At 47.2% G+C, this 21,600-nt stretch overlaps 2 non-coding genes across 2 annotated transcripts; both read left to right on the forward strand.

Annotated features, from left to right (window-relative positions):
• Positions 1-2,564: 2,564 nt before the first annotated feature.
• On the forward strand, positions 2,565-2,636 carry TRNAQ-CUG (transfer RNA glutamine (anticodon CUG)). The gene has a single exon. It is a non-coding gene; the product is annotated as a tRNA-Gln (tRNA).
• Positions 2,637-15,987: 13,351 nt separating this feature from the next.
• TRNAL-UAG (transfer RNA leucine (anticodon UAG)) lies at positions 15,988-16,069 on the forward strand. Its single transcript has one exon. It is a non-coding gene; the product is annotated as a tRNA-Leu (tRNA).
• The last annotated feature ends 5,531 nt before the right edge of the window (positions 16,070-21,600 follow it).

The following is a 21,600-nucleotide window of genomic DNA, read 5'->3' on the forward strand; positions in this document are numbered from 1 at the left end:
GGAACAATGACTGAGAAGGATCCTTATTCCTAAAGGACAACAACGTCGCAACTGCTTTCTCAACATCGGGACCCACAATCGTGCCTTTTTCAAACTCAAACCGTACACAGCACAAATCAGGCGGATTTGTTTCCAAATCATTATCTTCCAATTCCTCACAAAGGAATGCACACATTTTCTCAAAAACGTATCTTTGTTTTGGTGCTCCCCATTGACGGAAGACATCCATAACAGACTCTACATCGTATCTTAAAGGGTAAACAACCCATTTACGTGCCATACGGTCAAACATTTCTCTCTCTTGAGAATTAGGCAGTTGACTACGCGACTGCTTACGCTCCGAATCTGGGGTCACACCAGACGACCCAAAGAGAGGAAATATAAGGCTGGCAACAGTATCTGTCATTCTCTGTCGGACAGAAGGAGAAGTTGATGAAAGAACAGGAGGAAAAACAGAGGGAGGCAAGGCAGACGCAGAAGCAGACGCAGAGGCAGTATCAGGAAGAACACCAGAAGAGGCAGTCGATGTAGTACATAAAGTCGTAGGAGGTACAGATGGAGCAGGTAGCGAAGTCGGCGGCCCTTGAAGGGGCTGCGCCATAGTAGTAGGAACCAACTGAAAAGGAGCTGGCGGCTGTGGAAGAACCTGAGGCACAATAACCGGAGGTTGCACAGCTAAAGGTTGCGGGGGTGCTGTAGCATTCTGCGCATAAGGGGGTGGCGACCTCAACAAGTGTGACATTAAAGGATCTTTCTCAAGTTCTTTTGCTGCATCTTGCTGAAGAAGCGGAAGAACTGGATAACATTTATCGGTCACCATTTTACGTTGCCTGTGCAACTGCTCATTCATCTGTTCTTCTTCATCATCTTTAAACTGCATGGCAGCTTGCATTATCGAGATACCCTCTTCCCTCTTATTTCTCTTTGCTAATTTAATTTCCTTCTGTTTGGCTTCCTTACGCCATAGGCGGAAAGAGTCAAACATCGCCGGCCGGGCTTTCTTCTTAAAAAGTTTAACCTCCAGATTATTCAGAATCTCTGTGTCAAAACTACCATATTGGGGCCATTTTAAAACACCATCTTTCCTGGTGTATCGGATCCATACTTCATTATATGTGAGGGGGCCTATGCCATGTTTCACATATAGTTCATAGGTTGGAGTTCCAATCGGAGGAACTGGACACGAGTCCTCCAATCGGGAATCCCTATTATAACCAAGACAAAACAAATTTCCATATCTGCTAAAACCAGGCATCTTCGCTCTCTAGTCTAGCTTCAAACTTCAAAGGATTATCGAATACGATAGTCTAGTGAATACACGAATCCCTCGGCTTTGGTACTTGCAAGTTCCAAATCAAAGATCCCAAGGGGATACCAAACTAAGAACCAAACTAAGGACTGGGAGACACTCCACTTATACTTAACTGAGGTATCGATGACATCACCAGAAGACTCGTTTATCGTTTCGCTCTACCAAATCATCAAGGATCCAAAACAGGGCGATAGTCAGGGCAGCAGTCCTTCGTAGCTGTCGGAAAGCAGGGAACCTCGCAGCAAAGACTTTCAGACCACGTCGACATACAGGGGTCGATGAAGTGGCGGCCTTCCTCCAGAATTTTCACACGAAGCTCCTCACGAACCTCTGGCTTGGACTGGTACCGCTGAAATCGCCCCACATTGGGCGCCAACTGAAGTACTGGGTTTTTCAGAACCCAGTGGTGCCAGGGACACACCCTAAGACTTCGAGTCCTTCCTGTTTCAGACTACAGAAACACAGAGTCTTCTTGGTGAAGTCAAAGATCTTGTTTATTGGCTGCAGCCAGTAACAGGTATCCTAGAAGTACAACACGGTGTATATTCTCAGGAGACTGCTCCCTTTGCAAAGCTAACCTTCTCTTTTATACAAAATATTATGCTTTAGGCAAACATTCCTTATTTTACAGTTGACCATTCACATATTTTCACTACAAAGAAATAGCAGGTTTATGATGACAAGCCCATATTTCAGTTTGTCCAGCCCTCAATCAATTACCCGGCAAGGCTTAGTACTTTCATCAGATATCGACGGACCCCCAATATAAACGGGCACCTCCTCCTTGCAAAGCAAGTCATAAAGAAAGAAACAGGGACAGGTGTGTGTAAGATTAGGCATGGTTTGTGTGTGATGAAAGGTTTATGATGTGTTGTGCCTTGATACTAATCTCATTCGGCCACTGGGAAAGAAACTGGCCGAACAGGTTTGGCTTCAGGCAGTGGAGTCAGCTTTCCCAGGTCACAGAGGAGTCAGCAAAGGTGTACTTGTCCTTCAGACTCGTTTTCAGCATTAGACATTGGCCTATGTGAGGGCAATCACAAAATGGCTGTCGTTTAAATGGAACACGAGGGTTCAAGACGGAAACTCTGATATTCGGGTGATTTCGTTACCCGAATATGAATACAATGCTTGTGCATACTATTCTAATCATTCTCGATCTGCTGATACCAAAATCGTTGTAATACGATGACGTTTATAACACGGGTCCAGAATTTTCAGTACCACACCGGTGGGGGCCATGGTACCAGCCGGTTCCATGGTGTGATGGTTAGCACTCTGGACTCTGAATCCAGCGATCCGAGTTCAAATCTCGGTGGAACCTGAGGGTTTTATTTCTCCATAATTCTTCCTCACCCCACACCAGTGTTGACAACGATCACTAAATAATGACAGACCTGTCACCTATCTATTTCGCTGGAAGATTAACAGGTCCTCTTTTAGAAGCTGAAAGTTTTATGGAGTGAAGTTGATAGAGTTCAAAGGTCGCCGTGTGAAGTTCCTCCTCTGAAACCTTCACACAAGCGGCCAAATACCAGGGCTTAGTTTTCAACCCGATGCACCTGCCCTTGTTTTTGAAGACCCACACAGATTTGTCTCCACCAGATATTTAGGAGCGGAGGAGCTTCAAAACTCCGAGAGGGGGAAGAGAAAGACGCCAAAACCATCACAGAGGAACAAAGTAGAAACCTGCCAGGGGGAGATAAGGTGGCAGGGAGTGCGTGGCAGTTATTTAAAGAGGCAGTAGGTGTTTTTAACAATACCAGCCTTGATATTTGGTGTCCAAAGAACAGTGGTTAATTTGTAAATAAACCTACTGGTGCCCAAAGCTCTCCTTGAAAACATTGAGCTGTTCTAATTAAATGTACGCACACAGACTACTGAGGCAGCGTAATCCTAAAGCCATCTCAGACCTCTTTAATCCATTTACAGCCACTCCCGGCCCCTTCAGCTCACACTTGCAGCTTTCTGCTTTCTCCCCTTGTGACACTTTTTCGTTTTTCTCTTCCTCTGTCTTTCCCATATGCGTCTTTTGCTCGCAGTAAATGCTAGAGGCAGAAAAATAAGTGAACGGAATTACACCAAATTTGGAACAAAGCTAGATTCTGTTCCGCAGATTACACTATTTGTGGTTTCATGTGAATCCATTCAGTAGTTTTGGAGTAATTTAAGGCCAGAAAATATAGATATCTAGGGACATGACTCCTCTGCAGATCCAATTGTCCCCGTGCTGATATCTAATTGGCTGCTAATACTTCAACAAGGAAGTATTGGTAGCCATCATGGGACGCAGCTTCACCCGAGTCCCAGAAAAAAAATCCCCAAAAAAGAAAAGGGGCCAGGGTAAAGTCACCCTGACTTCCTACCCTGGTGCTGGGGTCCCTGAGGGACCCTGCCAGAGCTAAAAATCATATATTTTCTATTTGTTTTGCCCGCGGGTGGGCCGGTTGCTGGGGCATTTGGGGCTTAATAGAGGAGGGATGCAAACAAGGCCCCCCTCTTTGGACTTTAATAAGCTCCGGGGACCACCACCTTCCCAGGACATTTTTGCAAAATTGGCGAGGGACCGCACAGGCTCCGCCCCCTGGGGACCATCTACTTACTGGGGAAGAATTATTTTTTAAGGTTGGGGAGGCCAGATGGCCTCCCCTACAGCCCCGGGGACCACCACCTCCCCGGAGCTTCATTAATATTGACTTAGGGGTGACTGTAGCCCTGGTGACCACCACCTAAGTCCGCATTAGAGGGGGGCTGCGCAGCTCCCTTGAGGAGCCATTGATGGCCCTGGGGACCGCCACCTGCCAGGGCTAGCTCCTGCTTTGTCCCGTGTTGCTTACCCCCGGGACATAGCGGTTTGCTGTGGCTTGGCTACAGCTCTGAACTGCAGACAAGCCACAGCAAACACTGCGGTTTCTGAAAGTGGGACCTGTCTAGCAGGTCCTGCTGTCACAGAGTGGGGTTTTCATGCCTGTTCCCTGAACACAGGTATGCATGCAGGGAAAGGAGATGAAAGGTTTGCTTGAGCAATTAAGGAGTTGCTGTTAAAAGCAGCTCCTTGCTTGCTGAAGCAATGGGACCGCAGGCTTCCCCCGTAGTCCCAGATAGCCCATAAAGAGCATGTACTAAGAAAAAAATATAATAGTCAGGGACCTCAGGGGAGGCCTTGAGACTTCCTCTGCTGTCCCAGATAGCCCGTAAGGGGCATGTACTAAGAAAAAAAAATAGTCAGAGACCTCAGGGGAGGCTTTGGGACTTCCCCCACAGTCCCAGATAGCCCATAAAGGTCAGATTTAAAAATAAAAAAATATAAGTAGGGACTGTGGCTCCCTTGTGGCCCCAGATAGCACAGAAGGGCTAAAAAAAAAGAGCATATTCAACAACAAAAAAACAGTAGCTCGTGTGAAGGTCACAGACCTTCACACTGTCTGTTGAGGGTTTGAGTCCAGCCAGACTCATTTCCCTCCTTTAATGTTTTTTTAGGTATACATTTTTAATCTTATAATAAAGGTGATCCTACACTTTTTACATGACAAATACACTTTTGTTTTAAAAATGTGCAGAAATATCTAATTTTAAGTATATCATACATCAAAGCCTAAAAACGTCTCTATCTCTCTCCCTCTCCCTCACTTTGTCTCACTCTCTCTTTCAATCTTGTTCTCCCACTCACACACCCACTCAGACACTTGCACATCACTCACAGACCCACTCAGACACTCATGCACCCACTAACAGACGCACTCAGACCCTCGTGCACCCAGTCACAGCCCCAGTCAGACCCTCACTCACCCACTCACAGACCCACTCAGACAGTTACGCACCCACTCACTGACCCACTCAGACTCTCACACACCCACTCACAGACCCACTGACACCCTCATGCACCAACTCACAGACCCACGCACACACTTACGCACCCACTAAAACACTGATGTACGCACTCTCACACCCAGACACTCTCACAGCCACTCTCACTCCCAGATACTCCCTCTCACACCTATTCTAACATCCAGGCACGATTTATAGTTACCTTAAGGCACAAGATATAGATAATTGAGCTAAGTCTAACTATAACTGGTGAAATTCTATGGTTTTATACATTTAAAATATGTGCCTAACTATAACATCCCTGTAACCTTTGGTTTTTCCAGTGAACATACATATATATACATATATATATATATATATATATATATATTTTTTTTTTTTTTCCTCACTACTGTTGATTTAATCAGTACACTAAGGGATTTAGTTATAAATATAATATAAACATATAAATGCAACCATGTCAAAATTCTTATTATCTGAGCCTCCTGAATAACACAATCATAATGTGCCAAAATCATACCTTAAATGATACGTATATAGAATGAGTACTTCCACAATATATGTATAAGTAGAATTAATGTACTTGTTTATATAATGAATATCTCTGCACATGTACGTAAAGTTATCTCCAATCTACGTACAAAAATTAAGTTTCAAAAAGAAAACAAGGCCAATGTTAGTAAGGGAAGGAGTGGCCACATTCTCCCACCTCCTTTGACCCCAGGGACCACCAGCTCCCTGGGACTAGGCTGATTTTCAATAGAGGAAGGTGGGGCTGTGCAGACACCCCTCCTGGCCTGTGTTTGGCCCCTGGAACCATCACCTCCCCTGGTCCAGGCCATACAAATACAAAAGAGGGGGCCATGTGTCCCCCCCCGGAGCCATTAATGGCTGTGGAAACCACATTTCCCAGACCTGTTTCCTATGTCCCTAGGTGCCCACTCTTGAACATAGAGCACAGTGTAAGTTTGAATACAGCATGTGGAAGCAGGAAACTGCTATCGCTCGCTGGGAGCAGACTTTTTATCTGTTTCCCTGCCCACTGTCAAGCAGGCCAGAAAACAAATGAAAACATTGCTCCCACATGCAGGGAGCAGCATTTTTTGCTGCTCTCTGCATGCAGGAGCATTGCTGGCTCCCGCTGGTGGCGGAGAGCTGGCATGGATCGGCTGGGCATTCAGGGTCAGCCCACGCCCCCAACAGTGCACACTGGTTGCCCTCGCTGGGGCCAGGAAAACCAGCAAGAAGTCGGCAGATCCTGGCGGTATGGTGTCCCTGGGGCCAAAATCGGCCCGGGAGGAATGGGCTGGGTGACTATGGAGGGGTTTCCGCATGGCCTCGCCGAAGGCTTTGCACGTCGGTGGATGGATTAATGTAGGGTAATTACATTTTACTTAACATTTTTAAAAAACAGGAATTCACTGCAAAAACCAAGTTTACAGGGATGTGGTAATTAGGAAATAGAAAAACATTCAAAATTCACTAAAAAAGCAAAGGTTAGAGGGACATTATAGTTAGGTTCAGATTTTACACTCACAAAACCATAGTAATTCAACAGTTTATTTATACTTATCTCATGAAGCTATAACTCGTGCCATAAAGCAACTATAACTCACACCCTTGCCATGCACTGCTAATTACTCTGCATATTACATCACTAATTACCTCTTTTATGACATCACTCAGAATAGAATTATATAGAATTGTCAGGATTCTTATGTAAAATGGAAATTATATATTTTTTGCTGTAATAATCATTTTACAATTATTTAGACAGCATTTAAACACTTTTTCAACTTGATTTTTTCATGCGTTTGGCATTTTAAGTGCATGTTATCTAACTGAAGAAATAGCAGATTTCACTGCTTTTCACATTGTTTTTACCAGCCTGTTCTTAGAAACACAGTGCAGGCTAATGAAAGAAGCATTTGCAATGCATAAGGTCTTGCATTTTTAGGTCAAGCGCACAAGTGTTGTAATCATCAGTGGGCTTTTAACCACGCACACTACATGCCCATCAATATCACTCGTTCATGGTCTTGCCTTCCAAAAATCCTTTGTTATCATTGGTGAATGTTTTACGTTTGTTCCTCCTTGGGACAGTTTTGTCACTGCCTTGGTCATCTACCCTGTCACATGGATAATTGCACGTTTGCCGATACGTTTGACTGTGAGCAAACTTCTTTTTCCTTATGTGTCTCTCCTTCACGCTCATGGCGGCCGTGACACTTTGAATCGGCTTGCTAATATCAACTGTTTTACTTTTCATTTTCAATTTATGCGGCAAGAAAAGTCCAGTTAGGAATTTACAAGGTTAATAGCTCTAACTCGAGCAAACGCTTGCTTATGGTTATGGCTATTGCCGTTGTAAATGACAATGTCTGTTGCCATGCGTTTTAGTTTTAAGTGGAAAATGCTTTAATTATACCACTGGCACAGCCAGTCTCCCATGCAAGAGTATGCTCCAGTTTTAAGTAAAAAAAATATTGCTCAGCAAAGCAAACACAGTAAACTCAATCAGACAATTAGTGACGTGGCCACACTACATGTAGAAACAAGCATTTACAATGCAATGGGTCTCGTATTTTGTTGAGTTACAGCTATTAGCGTTGTAAACTCCTAACCGGACTTTTCTTGCCACGTTAATTGTAAGAAAAAAAAATGAGTGCAATCTCGCTGTGTAAAACCCAGCACGATCGCACTACGAAATAAAGAGAAAAAGTAGTCCAGAAACCATACGAAAAACATGAAACCTCAAATGTTTTCAGTACTTTGGTCAGTGTGCTCGTGGAGAGCTAAACACCGGAAAAGGCATGACATATGCATGCCTTCCACTAATGAAAGCAAGCGGATTTTAAAAGGCAAGCCCACAAACCAATGAAAGTGGCTGACGTAATATGGGCGTGGTTAGAAGCCCAATGAGAGATTACAGCAGGGGGAGCGCTTTGCGCTCTACACTAAAAAAGTTAGCAGCACACCTATTAAGGACTGTCCTCACCACCGCACTATTAACGTATTTCACAATCACGCGCAGGACATCAGATTTCGGGAGCAACCTGATTTTAAAGTGAATGATGATGATTTGATATCCCTGCTACTTCGAAAATACTTGTGAAGACTTCAGGCCTGCAAAACAAAAAAACGATAAGCTCAAAACACCCAGCAGCAAAATAAAATATGACCAAAACCCTTTACATACTAATTTTTGTGGCGTGCTTCAAATAAGCGATAATTCGGAACCTACTGCCAGAGCCTTCTTTTTATTCGCCTGCCTATAAAGAGAACTCCATGCCAACTTCCCAGCCTGTGGTCCAGGGACCCCTGAGGGTCTGCGAAGCCTGCTCAGAGGGTCCGCGACTGCTTAGAAATTGAAATAATATTAATAGATTAGGTCCCCAGCTTTCAGTAATGACTCAGTAGGAAGCCCCGGATTCCCATAATGGATCCATGGGGAGTCCCCCGGTTCCAGTAATCATAAAGTGGGGTCCACAGATGTCAAAGGGTTGGGAACCATTGCTTCATGCTATTCAGAAAGAGTTCTGACGTAAACACAGAAGCAAGGATCTGCCAATTCCAGCTCTGGGAAAGATCACAATTGTGTTACTTCCAAATCAGACAGCCGCTACTTCCACCGAAGCCATCATAATAGCATCCTTAAAAGAGAACAGGAGCTCTAAAGAACATGCTGTGGGACTTTAGAGTGGCAGGCACAGTTACAGAGGAAGGATGAACGTGGATACTATAAACACTGGTTTAGTGGAAACCCATAAACCCTCACCATCTTGCCAGCAACAGCGGACCAAAGAGGACGAGACTAGCCCGGAAATGGATGTATATGTGCTTTCGAAAAGTGGCCTAGAAAAATAAATGAGTCTGAGAAAAATAATATTGAAGAAACAAGAAATGCGAGTGAACAACAACGCCAAAGAACGCTAGACCAAGCAAAATCACCGTGGACGGCACGATTTATACACATTTCACATAAAATGAATATTTATTGAGCTCACGCTTGTGCCACGCCCCCAACAAACAAATGCGATCTTGAGGGGTGGTTTAGAATGGTAAATATGCTGCATATAGTTCTCTATTCAAAACAAAATTTTGTGCACAACAATTTCTTTAAAGGAACACCTCTGCCGGAGTAAAGTTTAAAAACTAGTTTTTGGACATAATACACAGTCTTAGCATAGCTGTTAGTGAAAATGTCCCTCTGCAACATGGCCTTCCTTTTAGGATTGTCTTAGTGACACCTAAACACAAGGCTCAACTGTTAAAAAAAACATACCTTCAAACATAAAGCACAACATTGAGCTGAGAGGAGAAAGGATTGTGGCTCGGAATAAAGGAAAAACTAAAACCTGGAGGAGGAGGAGGGGCCATCACATGCTGGAACAGGAGGAAGCCTGACGTAGGGTGATGGCCAAAAAAATGTTCTCTTAGTGAATGCTCCCTGGATGGGAACTTAGCATGCAAAGGAGGGACATTTAGCACAATGCACCAATGAAAGTGAAGCATTTAAGACAAACACAACAAAGAACAAAAGGAGAGACTGGGCATGATTAAAAGCCCATGTTGAATACAACACGTCTTGCTCGACCTACAGCCGGCATGTGATAAGCAGTCACTGCACGCAGTGTTTGGGTCTACGACATGCCACCCACTGGGATGCAGAAGCACTTACAGAGTAACAACCTTACCCCAGCACCGAGAAGAGCAGGGACAGCACAGTGCCACCATGCACTTCTGTTACCCACAGCTGCCATCATAAAGGGTAAAGAGCTGAAGAGACTCTAGTGCCAATTTCCCTTTGATAGCTCTTATTGCACACAAAATTAAAATTAAAAAAGGCTTGTATCCTATGTGAAATTGGGTTGTTGGTTGAGGGGGTGAAATCCTACCAACAGCTACAATCCTTGTCAGGGTGATCCCCAAAAAGACACTAAATTAACCTAGGATTGACCCTCTGGTAGCTTGGAAAAAAAGGCAATCAGGCTTAACTTAGAGGCAATTAGTAAAATATTTATGCAACACTTGAACAGTAATAATGTGAAAACATGTCACCAGAAAAATCCCACACCAGTTTAGAAAAACAATATTTTAATAAATCACAGCAAAATGACAAAAATCCAATCAGTAGAATCAGTTATGATTTTTTAAAGTTTAAAGTGAAAAATAGCACGTAAGAGATCAACAGCTGACATTTAGTCGCACAAGATCGGGGCTAAGTTGAAAGTTATTGCTGATCGCGATGGAGCACGGTTCAGATACACAAAGTGGATTGGGCCCAGTCTCCGCTTACCTTTGTACTTAGAAGAAATTTCAGAGAAAAAAGTCTGAGAAGGTAAAGTTCAGCTGGACAAGGCAGCCGGCGTTGTCCGAGGAGGAGGTATTGTCGTCAGGGAGTGTCTGAAGGAAGTTGCAGTGAAGGTTCCTATGTTCTGATTTAGTCTCTTGGATGGAAGTCGTAAATGTCTAGCGGAACGAAGATGCAGGCTGTGTCCTACGAGGGCTCTGGGAGGCAGAATTCCCTTCCAGAGGGAAGCCACTGAGCAGGCTTTGTTGCTGCGGAAAGGAACACAATGGGTGCTACTGTAAAGTGAAGCTGACTGCCAATCCACCTTGAGAGGGCTCATGGGCAGTTTGGTGTCGGTTTCCTCTCGGTTCTCAGAGCACATTTTGGCAGAAAAGTTTCTAAGTCCCAAGTTTTGGATTTGGGCTATCTGGGCACGTTTAGCACCCCTTCTGAGGCCCCAAGACTTAGGGGGCACAACTTGTGGGGCAGGACTCACTCAGGCTGGTTCCACGTGCAGGGTTTAGATGGTTAGAGCCTTTCATGTCCCGGGGTTCTGATCAGGAGGTAAGCCAACTAGATCTTAGAGTAACTTTGGTAGCCCCGGGTTCAAGCAGGAAAGCAGGTCTCAAGCAGCAGGACAGTCCTCAGAGCGCACAGGGGAGACTTCAGGCAGCACGGCAGTCCTCTTGGTGTAATAGGGCAGTTCTCTGAAGTACACAGCCATCCACAGGCAGCAGGGCAGTTCTCCAAGAGTCCTTCCATGTCCAGAAGTGAACTGAAGAGTGGATTTGAGGGTCCTAATTTTATACTAGGTGCCAGCTTTGAAGTGGGAACAACTTCTGGAGTTTCTCCCCTACAGAAGTGTCTGAAATTTCCTGCCTCCTTGCTCTTGTCCCAGGATGTCTGGGGTCACATACGGCCAGTGTGAAGTTCTTTCTGCGTGTGCTGAGGCAGTGCCTTTTAAGAGCAGGTGGTGCTCTGCTCACCGCCAGCGCTCATCCGGTCAGCATGGCCCATTCTGTCAACATCCAGTCCTCTTTTGATGTGGTTGTATCGGAGATATGCACAAAGGCCAACTTCCAACTACACCTAGTCATGCAAACCAGGAAGCAGGCTGCAGGCGCCAAATGGTTAGGAGAAGAAAATACCAACTTTCTAAAAGCATACAGAAATTGATGGATGGAATACATGAATTACCTCAGCCACTGGTAATCACTTGGGGCCACACCCCTATACATTGTTACTTGTCACACCATGCCACCTCAGTTTGGATCCAGCCGTATGCAAATCAGTGTCAACTCTGATCCAGCTAGAGTAGCCCACCCTGAGCTGCCAGACCAGGTCCTTCCCGAACCCAAAACACAAGCAACCTAGAAATGGTTTTGTCCTTGTTATGGACTCATAAGTTTGGTATGGCTTGGTTCCAGTGACTCAGTGTGCATTGGACTCACATCTGGGCATAGCTGTCTCACTTAGGCCAACCCAAAAAAGTATCCAAAAAAAGTGATGGATGGAATGCATGAATTATTACTATTCACTGATAATCACCCTGGGCCACATCCCATTCCATCATTATTGTGCACAACATGCTACCTCAGTTTGGACCCAGCCATATGCAAATCAGTCTTGACCCTGCCCCTCATGGGAACAGTCCAGCCTGAACTGCCAGGCAAGGTGGATCCTGAACCGGGGTCATTGGCCGTATGGCTGAATTGTATATGGCTTGAAGGTACATAAAGAAGAAACATAGAATGTAGTGTCCTCTAGGGGCTCTTTCTATGGCTTCATATTATGTGGCCAGGAAGTTCTGCCCTCTAGGGGCTGTTCATATGGATGTATTGTATGTGGCCTGAAAGTATATAAAAAGCACACAGACGCCTGCTACGTTCAGTTTGAAATGTATTATTGATATAATTATGTTGACTGTGATTACTGATGAAGGTCGCTATGCTTTATTAATATTAATAATTGACCCATGTTTATTATTGATTATTGCATTTTCTCAAAATTGATGGTGTTTTAACATGTGGTTTGTTGTTTTTGTAATGTGATGACCCTTTATAGAGCTAATAGGCCACTTTATTAATAATGATGCCCTCCTATATCATGATGTGTTATCTAGTATAGGTGGGGGGTATTGTGATTTTGGGGGTCATGACCCTTTTGCAGTTAAATGAGATTTCATAATTTCATCTAAGGTACTTTCCGTCTGCCTTATGTACATATTTGTAAATGTATGCATAATAATTAGCACTGCGTGTGTGAGAGATAAGTGTATGTTTCCTTTTTTAAAGGAATAGCACAGACTGGACAATCATTTATTGATTGGTATTGTTGCGTGCCAGCGAGCGCTGATTACCAGCCCCACGCCACATCCCTTGAGCAGGCCTTGGACTGCTGTGATTCGCTACCCTGAGATATTCAAGCAGTACAATGGGGTGCTTGGCTCCCAGTAAGGGGAAATTGTGGACCTATTACTTGCAAAGACCTCACATCCTGCACAACTATTACCCCAATTACCTACGGTGAGGTTGCCTTGGTGTTCCAGTACCAGGCTTGAGAATCTTGAAGGTAACGCAGGACTAACATAGGCGTCGGCCCCGCTGCTTATGGCTTTGACACTCAGCAGCAGAGGTAGAGTGCAGGAGCTGTCCAGGGGCCTGGCCCTGCACCTTCCCAAGTGTTCAAACCCACTCTACATGACCTTTGGTGGTGTGCTGAAGGGGAGGAGTGCAGGTCCTGACGAGATCTGGCACTGCCCCTCACCACCCATGAGCAGTGGGGGTGGTGCACATGGCCGGGCATCTGACATTCACCATACACTGCCTATTGCTGTATGCCGCAGGGGTGGGCGCAGAGCTTGGTCTCCAGGTTTTGCGCTCCACCATTCATTGGTGTCCAACCCCAGCTGTGACTGGTTTCCATTATGTGCTTATGTGGTTTCCGTTATGTGCCTGTGGCCCACCCAGGGTCACAGGCACCAAAGTTTCTAGCTTTTGGTAATCTTCAAGAGGTCTTTGCGAATTGCTGGTCCAAGTATATTTAAAATTTGTCCTCATTATGCTCAACCTTAATACAGTTTTAAATTGTTATTTTTCAAAATACTCAACAGATTTACACCAAAACAACAAAAGTGCAGTCCTTGAATAAGGTTCTACCTTCAGGCTAACTTTAGTGCAATTCTGCTTATTCATTTTTGCTCTGTGTTGAAGACCAAAAAATCCTATTCAAATTGGCACTTTTGGGACAGCTCGTTTCTGTTGTTCCTCGCGTAATGGATTGCCTGAATACTTGCAATGGACAAACCAAAGTAGTTAAAAAAATGTTTTAAAGTTTCGCACAAATACGTTCAATGGAACCAAAGTTAATAAGACAACTACATTTTCTTCGTATGAAGGCTCCGCCTAACTTACTTTCACCAGTAGGAGGCAGTAGCAGAATCTCTGAAGTGTGCATCTCCATGGTGGCTTGTAAGTAGTCACATTTCCTAAGGTATCAAACCACGGATGTCAGCTCTAAAGGGTTGGGTGCCACTCTAGGTCTGGGGTCAACGCCAGGGCACTGGATGGCCCAGTAGACTGGTTTGTCTTTCAACTGGAGAGATTTGATGGATGTTTGGATGAGTCTGCTTTTGTGATTTGCTCAGCTCAGCGGAAGAGCTCTATTGGTCAGGACGGACAGTCAGGCTGCAAATTCTCACATAAAGTGACTGACAAGGGGAACTAACTTTCAGAGTCCTTCCTTTGGCACATTCTCTTCTCTTTTCAACAAAGACTCACATCTCACTTCATTCAATGGACTTATCTTCTGGACATGGAAAATTATCAGGTGTCTATGAGTTATCATGAGAGTGGATACAAAACAAGGAACAGGCTTTTTTGAAGCCACCAATCAGAAGTCCAACTGACCCAGCATTTATGAATGAGTTATTTTCTAGTTCCTCTAATGGGGATAGCAGAGTGAAGCCTTCTGTGATCCCAAATGCGAGCAGAAACTTATATCAGTGCATATTAGATATATTAGCAATTCATAGTTTTTTATATTTATAAAGTGTCAGTAAGGACATATACATGGAGCCCTCATAGCTGAAGTTATAGAGGATTCCGATAGTCATTGTGTTGTCAGCAAGGTCTATGCTCTTTGAGATAAGATCATTTTCTCATTAGCAAAGCTCAAGGCTCATCCTTTAAGCTGGTTCTGTGAGTCCCTCCACGTCTTCTGTGTGCTCTGTGGCTGCACTTGGTGCAGTGAGTGTGCATACAGAGGCCTAATGTGAAAACATGAACGCTCCCTTGAAACAAAGACAGGTGGTAAAAAAAAAAAAAAAAACCCTCGTGCAAAGAATAAAGAATGTGTGTCCTGGGACAAAGCCAGTGTTTAATTTGTGCTTGTTGTTTCCGGTGCTGAGCAGTTATTTTTGAGGGCAGAACTTATTTTCTGCCTCAGGCATTTACTGCGAGCAAAAGACACATATGGGAAAGATGGAGGAAGAGAAAAACAAAAAAGCGTCACAAAGGGAGAAAGCAGAAAGCTGCAGGAGTGAGCTGAAGGGGCAAGGAGTGCCTTTAAATGGACTGAAGAGGCCCGAGATGGCTTCAGGATCACGCTGCCACAGTATTCTGTGGTTGCACATTTAAATGCAGCAGCCGCGTGTTTAAGAGGAGGGCTTTGGGCACCGGCACGTTTTTATTTACAAATTAAGCACTGGACAGAGCTCCTCATGCAAACGCCGAACACCCATCTTGTGATGAGTTTAGTAAACACAACAGGCTCTCTGTAGAAGCAACCCACACTCCTGGGGCCTCCAGAGGGGCAGTGCCCTCTGCCTCATGGGAAACCCAGACCTCTCAGAATGGGGTCGACCCTTCTCCACAAATAGCTGAGGAAGGGGCTCTAGTTGAACCACGGGGCACACACTACTCCCGTTAATAGCGTAGCGTAGACGTGCTGAAAAGTGCAGCGCCTTGAGTCCTGTTTCTAGGAGCCAGGCCGCCGTCGTTGTACTGAAACGATATATACCTTGCTCTCGCTGCAAGGAGTTTCTTCCCATTCCACAAAACATATTAATCCGTTTTATTTTTTTATCCCATGATCGCTTGTTTTCTTTCACGGTAAACCAGTTCTTTGTTGGTTATTTTGTAGCCACAACTGAGAAAAAACACACGATGAGGTTTGTGAACTTTTAAAGCCATTTTAGTGTTGATGATTTAAGGGCCCGGCTGCTGGAGAGAGCTGCGCCCCTCGGAGCTGAAAATGAAAATGATTTTTCTGCCAATACGAAGGGATCACAACCCTGAATTTAGGACATTACTCTAAGAGAAGCGCAGTGACTGACACCCTCGAGAGTACAATGGTCGGGATTAAATGGACTGAGATGAAAGTCAGCACTTCCGGGGGTCTGATGCTGCTCAGCAATGAACTCTCAGGAAGGTCTGAACCTATCGGAATTGGAGACATCACCCAGAACAAGGCACCCAGTGATCCCGCCCCTCGCTCCCCAGCTCTTCTTCCTCCGCTTTCCACACATAAAGTGTCAGAAGTGTGTACATCAGGTGGTAGCGTGGCCGAGCGGTCTAAGGCGCTGGATTTAGGCTCCAGTCTCTCAGGAGGCGTGGGTTCGAATCCCACCGCTGCCAGTGGTATTTTCTTTCTCACTCTCTTATCTATAAACTAGAAATGAAACCTTATCTCCGCGATGCCCCTTCCAGGGCGCCACACAGGTGTTTTGCTGTCCCCTCGTGTCTCAATTATATCTAGACACTTAATAAAGAGCAGCTAGGTGTGCTATATATATTCTAGAAATTAATGAAAAAACTGCTGCTCAGATGGCAAGAAAAAATATCTGGAGGTTTTATACAGCCAGTGAGTTAGAAAAGAAAAACACTAGTTCTTATAGCAAAATAAAACTCTCTCTTTAAATGTCTTTTGTCGTATTTGCAAAATAATGCATCAATTGCTGCCTAATCTGCATATGTTAATGAACAAAATAGTTTCTCCCGGTTCTGAGCATTAAAGGTTCCTGCAGCGCACTGATGAAGAGGAGTCCGCAGGTGGGATGAGGAAGGGCTGAGGTGAGGAAGGAGGGTGGACGAGGGACAGGGGGTGGGATAAGAAGAGTGATGGTTTGAAAGTGGAGAGGGAGGGGGCAGGACTGACGATGCAAAACCCGAGGTGGAATAAACGTGGGAAATGTGGAGGAAATTATATGAATATCATAAAGTCACAAAAGTGTCCTTCCTGCCGAAACCGAACCAAGGACCTTCAGATCTTCAGTCTAACACTCTCCCAACTGAGCTATTTCAGCAGATAGGAGAAGGTCGATGCAGCCTTCATAGCACCAGGTGATAAGTGATGAGATGTATCCTGTGAGGTGTTACTGGGGGTTGATCTGCCCCATCCAAGTCGTTGTTAAATCCTTTTCCTTCCTCTCAAACCGATCCCAAAGAGTTTACCTCCCACCGTTTCGCTCAGACCCCACCGAGATCATCTGCGGCGTACCTCAAGGCTCATCGCTCAGCCCGACACTCTTCAATGTCTACATGAGCCCCCTCGCCAACATCGTACGCAAGCACAACATAATCATCACCTCCTACGCCGACGACACCCAACTTATACTCTCCCTCACCAAGGACCCCGCCAGCGCCAAGACCAACCTACAGGAGGGCATGAAGGACGTCGCAGATTGGATGAGACTCAGCCGCCTAAAACTGAACTCTGACAAAACGGAAGTCCTCATCCTCGGCAACACCCCGTCCGCTTGGGACGACTCCTGGTGGCCCACGGCCCTCGGCACCGCACCGACCCCCGCAGACCACGCCCGCAACCTCGGCTTCATCTTGGACCCTCTTCTCACCATGACCAAGCAAGTCAACGCCGTGTCCTCCGCCTGCTTCCTCACCCTCCGCATGCTCCGCAAGATCTTCTGCTGGATCCCCGCCGACACTAGAAAAACCGTGACCCACGCCCTCATCACGAGCCGCCTGGACTACGGCAACACCCTCTATGCTGGGACCACCGCCAAGCTCCAAAAACGCCTGCAACGTATTCAAAACGCCTCGGCCCGCCTCATCCTCGACGTACCCCGCAACAGCCACATCTCCGCACACCTGAGACACCTGCATTGGCTCCCAGTCAGCAAAAGGATCACCTTCCGACTCCTCACCCACGCACACAAAGCCCTCCACAGCAAGGGACCGGAATACCTCAACCGTCGCCTCAGCTTCTACGCCCCCATCCGTCTCCTCCGTTCCTCTGGCCTCGCGCTCGCCGCCGTCCCTCGCATCCGCCGCTCCACAGCGGGTGGGAGGTCCTTCTCCTTCCTGGCAGCCAAGACCTGGAACTCCCTCCCCACCAGCCTCAGGACCACCCAGGACCACTCCGCATTCCGGAGACTCCTAAAAACCTGGCTTTTCGAGCAGCAGTAACCCCCCCTTTCCCCTAGCGCCTTGAGACCCGCACGGGTGAGTAGCGCGCTTTATAAATGTTAATGATTTGATTTGATTTGATTTTCATTGAGATTATTAAGGAGACTCCGGGTCTGACCAGGATCAACCAGCGCCGGATGGAGCGCTCTGTACAAGCGCCTATGGCACCTGAAGCGGCTGCACACAGACTCCTTTTCCTCCCAAATTACATGAGACAGAGAGAGCGAGATAAGAGAGTGCAGGAGAGAGAATCAGCTGAGAGAGAGCGCAGCACAGAAAGAGAAAGAAGGAGAGAAAGAAAGAGCAGAGAGAAAGCGGAATAGGGAGATAGAGAGAGAGAGAGAGAGAGAGAGAAAGCAGTCTCTGATGAGACACTCTGCAGCTTCCTTCTCCGTCAACCCCGTGGGGGTGAGAGCGACGGGGGGGGTTTGATAATAAATGCGTTTTTACATCAGACGGATAATAAAGGTTACATAACGCGCAGCTCCAGACACCGCTTAGGAGAATCATTGGAAATAGTCTTCAGTGGGGCGGAAATATGAGTGAGTGGAATAACTGACAAACGTCCCAGGAGACAAAGTCGTTGAACTGCGAATAATCTTTATAAAATAATAAGAAATACACCTGCAGTGGTCCTCTTGGAGGGGCCCGCGGAGAGAAAGAGCCCCGCTCTAGTCTCTCCGTGGGCTCTTTCGGGAAGGGGAAGTGACGGTGCCGGGACGGGATTGGTTTTCAAGTAAGTGGGGGTGGGCTTTGAGGGTGGGGATAAAAGGGATGTAGGGGGAGGGACCGGCCTCTTTCCGTGCAGCCCATCTCGCGGATAGTTTGGCCGGTCCCTGGGGTGAAGTTATTGCGGGCAAGTGCGAGTTTGGGCAGGGCCGGGGGGAGCCTATTTTGTTTAAAAATTAGGTTGACGAGCATTTCCCTGCTTGTTGCCCAAGTGTCTATTTCTGGCATAAGCGGTGGCGCGCTGACTAGGTAAGCGCCGTCCGCCAGCGCACACATGCGCTTTTTGCCGGTCCGGGTTAGCGGACTTCAGGCAATTTATTTTGGAATAATTTGGTTCTTATGACGGCCGACGAGCATTTTGGGCACCGCCCGTCGACCGGGATCACATTATTGGGCATAAGCGTCGGCGTGTTTTAAAGCCAACATGCCGACCGTTAGGGCTCACATGAGTTTCTGTTGGGCCGGTTAACGGCCTTAAACATTTTTGCAGGAATTTTAGGGATAAGACAGTCTCCGCTCCGGCGTCGTGGCAACCATCCATGACGCTGAGGCGGTGAAGGCCGCGATTCGCATATTAGGCGAAGCCGGCCGATCGGACCTCCTCAGGCCTGGGGTTTTGGACCAGGCCTGGGTGGGAATGGTGCAGTTGTACATCACCTGAAAGGGCCAAAAAGCCCAAAAAAGCAGCGGTGGGGTGGGCGCATGGCGCAGCTTCCCCCACCAGCCAGATGGGAGAGGGTGAGGGACCCGCCAGTGAAACAGAGGCAACAGAGGAGGGGGCAGCACCAGACCAACAGGAGGGGGGCATTGAGGCACAACAGGAGCAGCCAGCTCCCGGGCCCCAGTACAGAGATGGCACCTATGGACCTGTCCCTCCCCAGAGAGGTGGCCAACACAGCAGGGGCCCCCGTGACAGCAAAAAAGAAGGGCAAGGGCCCCAGTCAGGGGTGTGGCTCGGCAAAAGGTAAGGCCAGCAAAGTGCAAACCAAGAAAGCTGGTGGGGGTGAAGCGCCCGAGCCCCTTACAGGAAAGGGGCAGAGTGGCCCCAGGCTCAGCAGGCTGGACATGCGCGAAGCATGGACTTAGAGGCCAGGATTCGGGAGCAACACCGCATAGTGGCAGAAACAGAAGACAGGTGGGCCCAATTATGCATGGAGCGTGAGGTGGCCGCGCCATACGGTCGGCAACTAAAGAGGCCAGCAGAGAGCGCAGGGAGTGCAGGGAACATGCCACAGGAAGCTAGCAAGAGCAGCTGGGTCTGGGTACCGAGTGGTAGGGGCCAGGAGGCTGGTGTGGCCGGTGGTTTAGGTAGCGCGATGGGAGTCAGTGGCGCACATGGTCACGATTGGCGCAGAAGGTCGATGCCAACACACGAGGTTGGCAGAGAGAAGGCGTGGCCAATAGGGCGCAACACGGCTCCAGCACGTTGGTCTGAAGCGCTAGAGAGGTCTTCGGCCGCCTTCTCTACTCCGCAGGATCGGGGTTTCCACAGAGATGGTGGGCGCCATGAGGGACAAGACGAATTTTCAGCTAACTACATGATGATGAGTGGTGGTGTTGATAAAAGGTTGGATGTGGGCGAAGAAGATGTGTTGGAACTCGACTATGAGGAGGATCTGGATGAATGGGAAGATGGGGAGATTCCGGGGTCAGAGGTGAGCAGCGTGAGAGGGAGGGGGAGAGGACGCAGGAGCGGTGCAACCCCTCTTTCCGTTTCTATTTTTCAGGATCGGGCTATCGGCGGAGAACAACAAGAAGGGAGGCAAGGGCAGGCACGTGGCCGAGGGGCCCGGAAGGTTTTGCTGCCTTTGGGAACACAAGGAAGAGGTAAAGGGCAATGGTGGTTGGTTTGGGGGGGATGGCATAGGGGGCGGAGATGCCCCAGTATGGAAGTCCATTGGGGTAGGTGATTGTTCTATTCTTGACACACTATTGGACAAAGACTGTCAGGGCGGTGAGAAGTGGAAGGAGCTGCAAGGCAGTGCTTCAGCCGAGGGTGAGAGCAGGGCCAAGGTAGCGGGGGGAGAATAAAGGGGCAGAGGATAAAGAAGGCGGAAGTCACAAAAAGAGGCAAAGGTTTCTGTTCCAGACAGCCTTGTAAATTTAAACACGATTGCTCCAAATGCGGGGGCCGTCACCCGGTTAAGCAGTGTTTTTCACTCTCCAGTCCAGCAGAGCAATGGAGAGCATCTAAGGGCAGAGGCACACAGGGTGCTCCTGCTCCAAAGGGGGCCTACGCCAGTTAAGATAGACTTTCTCATACCCTGGCTACACAGATACCCTGATAGGGCCACAGCGATTAAGCTAGCAGAGGGTTTTCAGGAGGGTTTTAGGGTCAGCTACCACGGTCCACGTACGAGGCGATGAGAGGCAACTTGCGGTCTGTAAAAGAATTGCCACAGGTAGTAAGGAGCAAGCTGGATAAGGAAGTGTCACTGGGCAGAATTGCAGGGCCTTTTTATGATTGGCCGAGTCAAACTCTGATGATCTCCCCGTTAGGAGTAGTGCCGAAGAAGGCCCCGGGAGAGTTTCGGTTGATACATCACCTGTCATGGCCGGAGGGCGCATCTGTCAATGACTTTATTGCGGCTGAGGACACCAGGGTAGTATATGCATCAGTGGACGATGCTATAAAACTGGTCAGGGGATGTGGCAATGGGGCTGAATTGGCAAAGTGTGATATACAATCAGCTTTCAGGCTACTGCCTATACACCCAGGAGATTTTGACTTGTTGGGGATGCAATTTGAAGGGGCCATTTATGTGGACAGGGTCCTTCCCATGGGTTGCGCGATATCTTGCGCCCTGTTTGAGGTATTTAGCACTTTCGTGCAGTGGGTTTTCGTCAAGGTCAGTGGGCATTGTGCGGTGACCCATTACTTGGATGATTTCCTTTTTGTAGGGACAGGGGCTTGCGGGAAGGCATTGAGGGCCGTTCAAGATATGGCGCGCCATATGGGGGTGCCTCTGGCCCCGGAAAAGACTGAAGGACCTTTGGCGGTACTCACCTTTTTG

The sequence above is a fragment of the Pleurodeles waltl genome, unplaced genomic scaffold (assembly GCF_031143425.1).
Source record: "Pleurodeles waltl isolate 20211129_DDA unplaced genomic scaffold, aPleWal1.hap1.20221129 scaffold_70, whole genome shotgun sequence".
NCBI lineage: Eukaryota > Metazoa > Chordata > Amphibia > Caudata > Salamandridae > Pleurodeles > Pleurodeles waltl.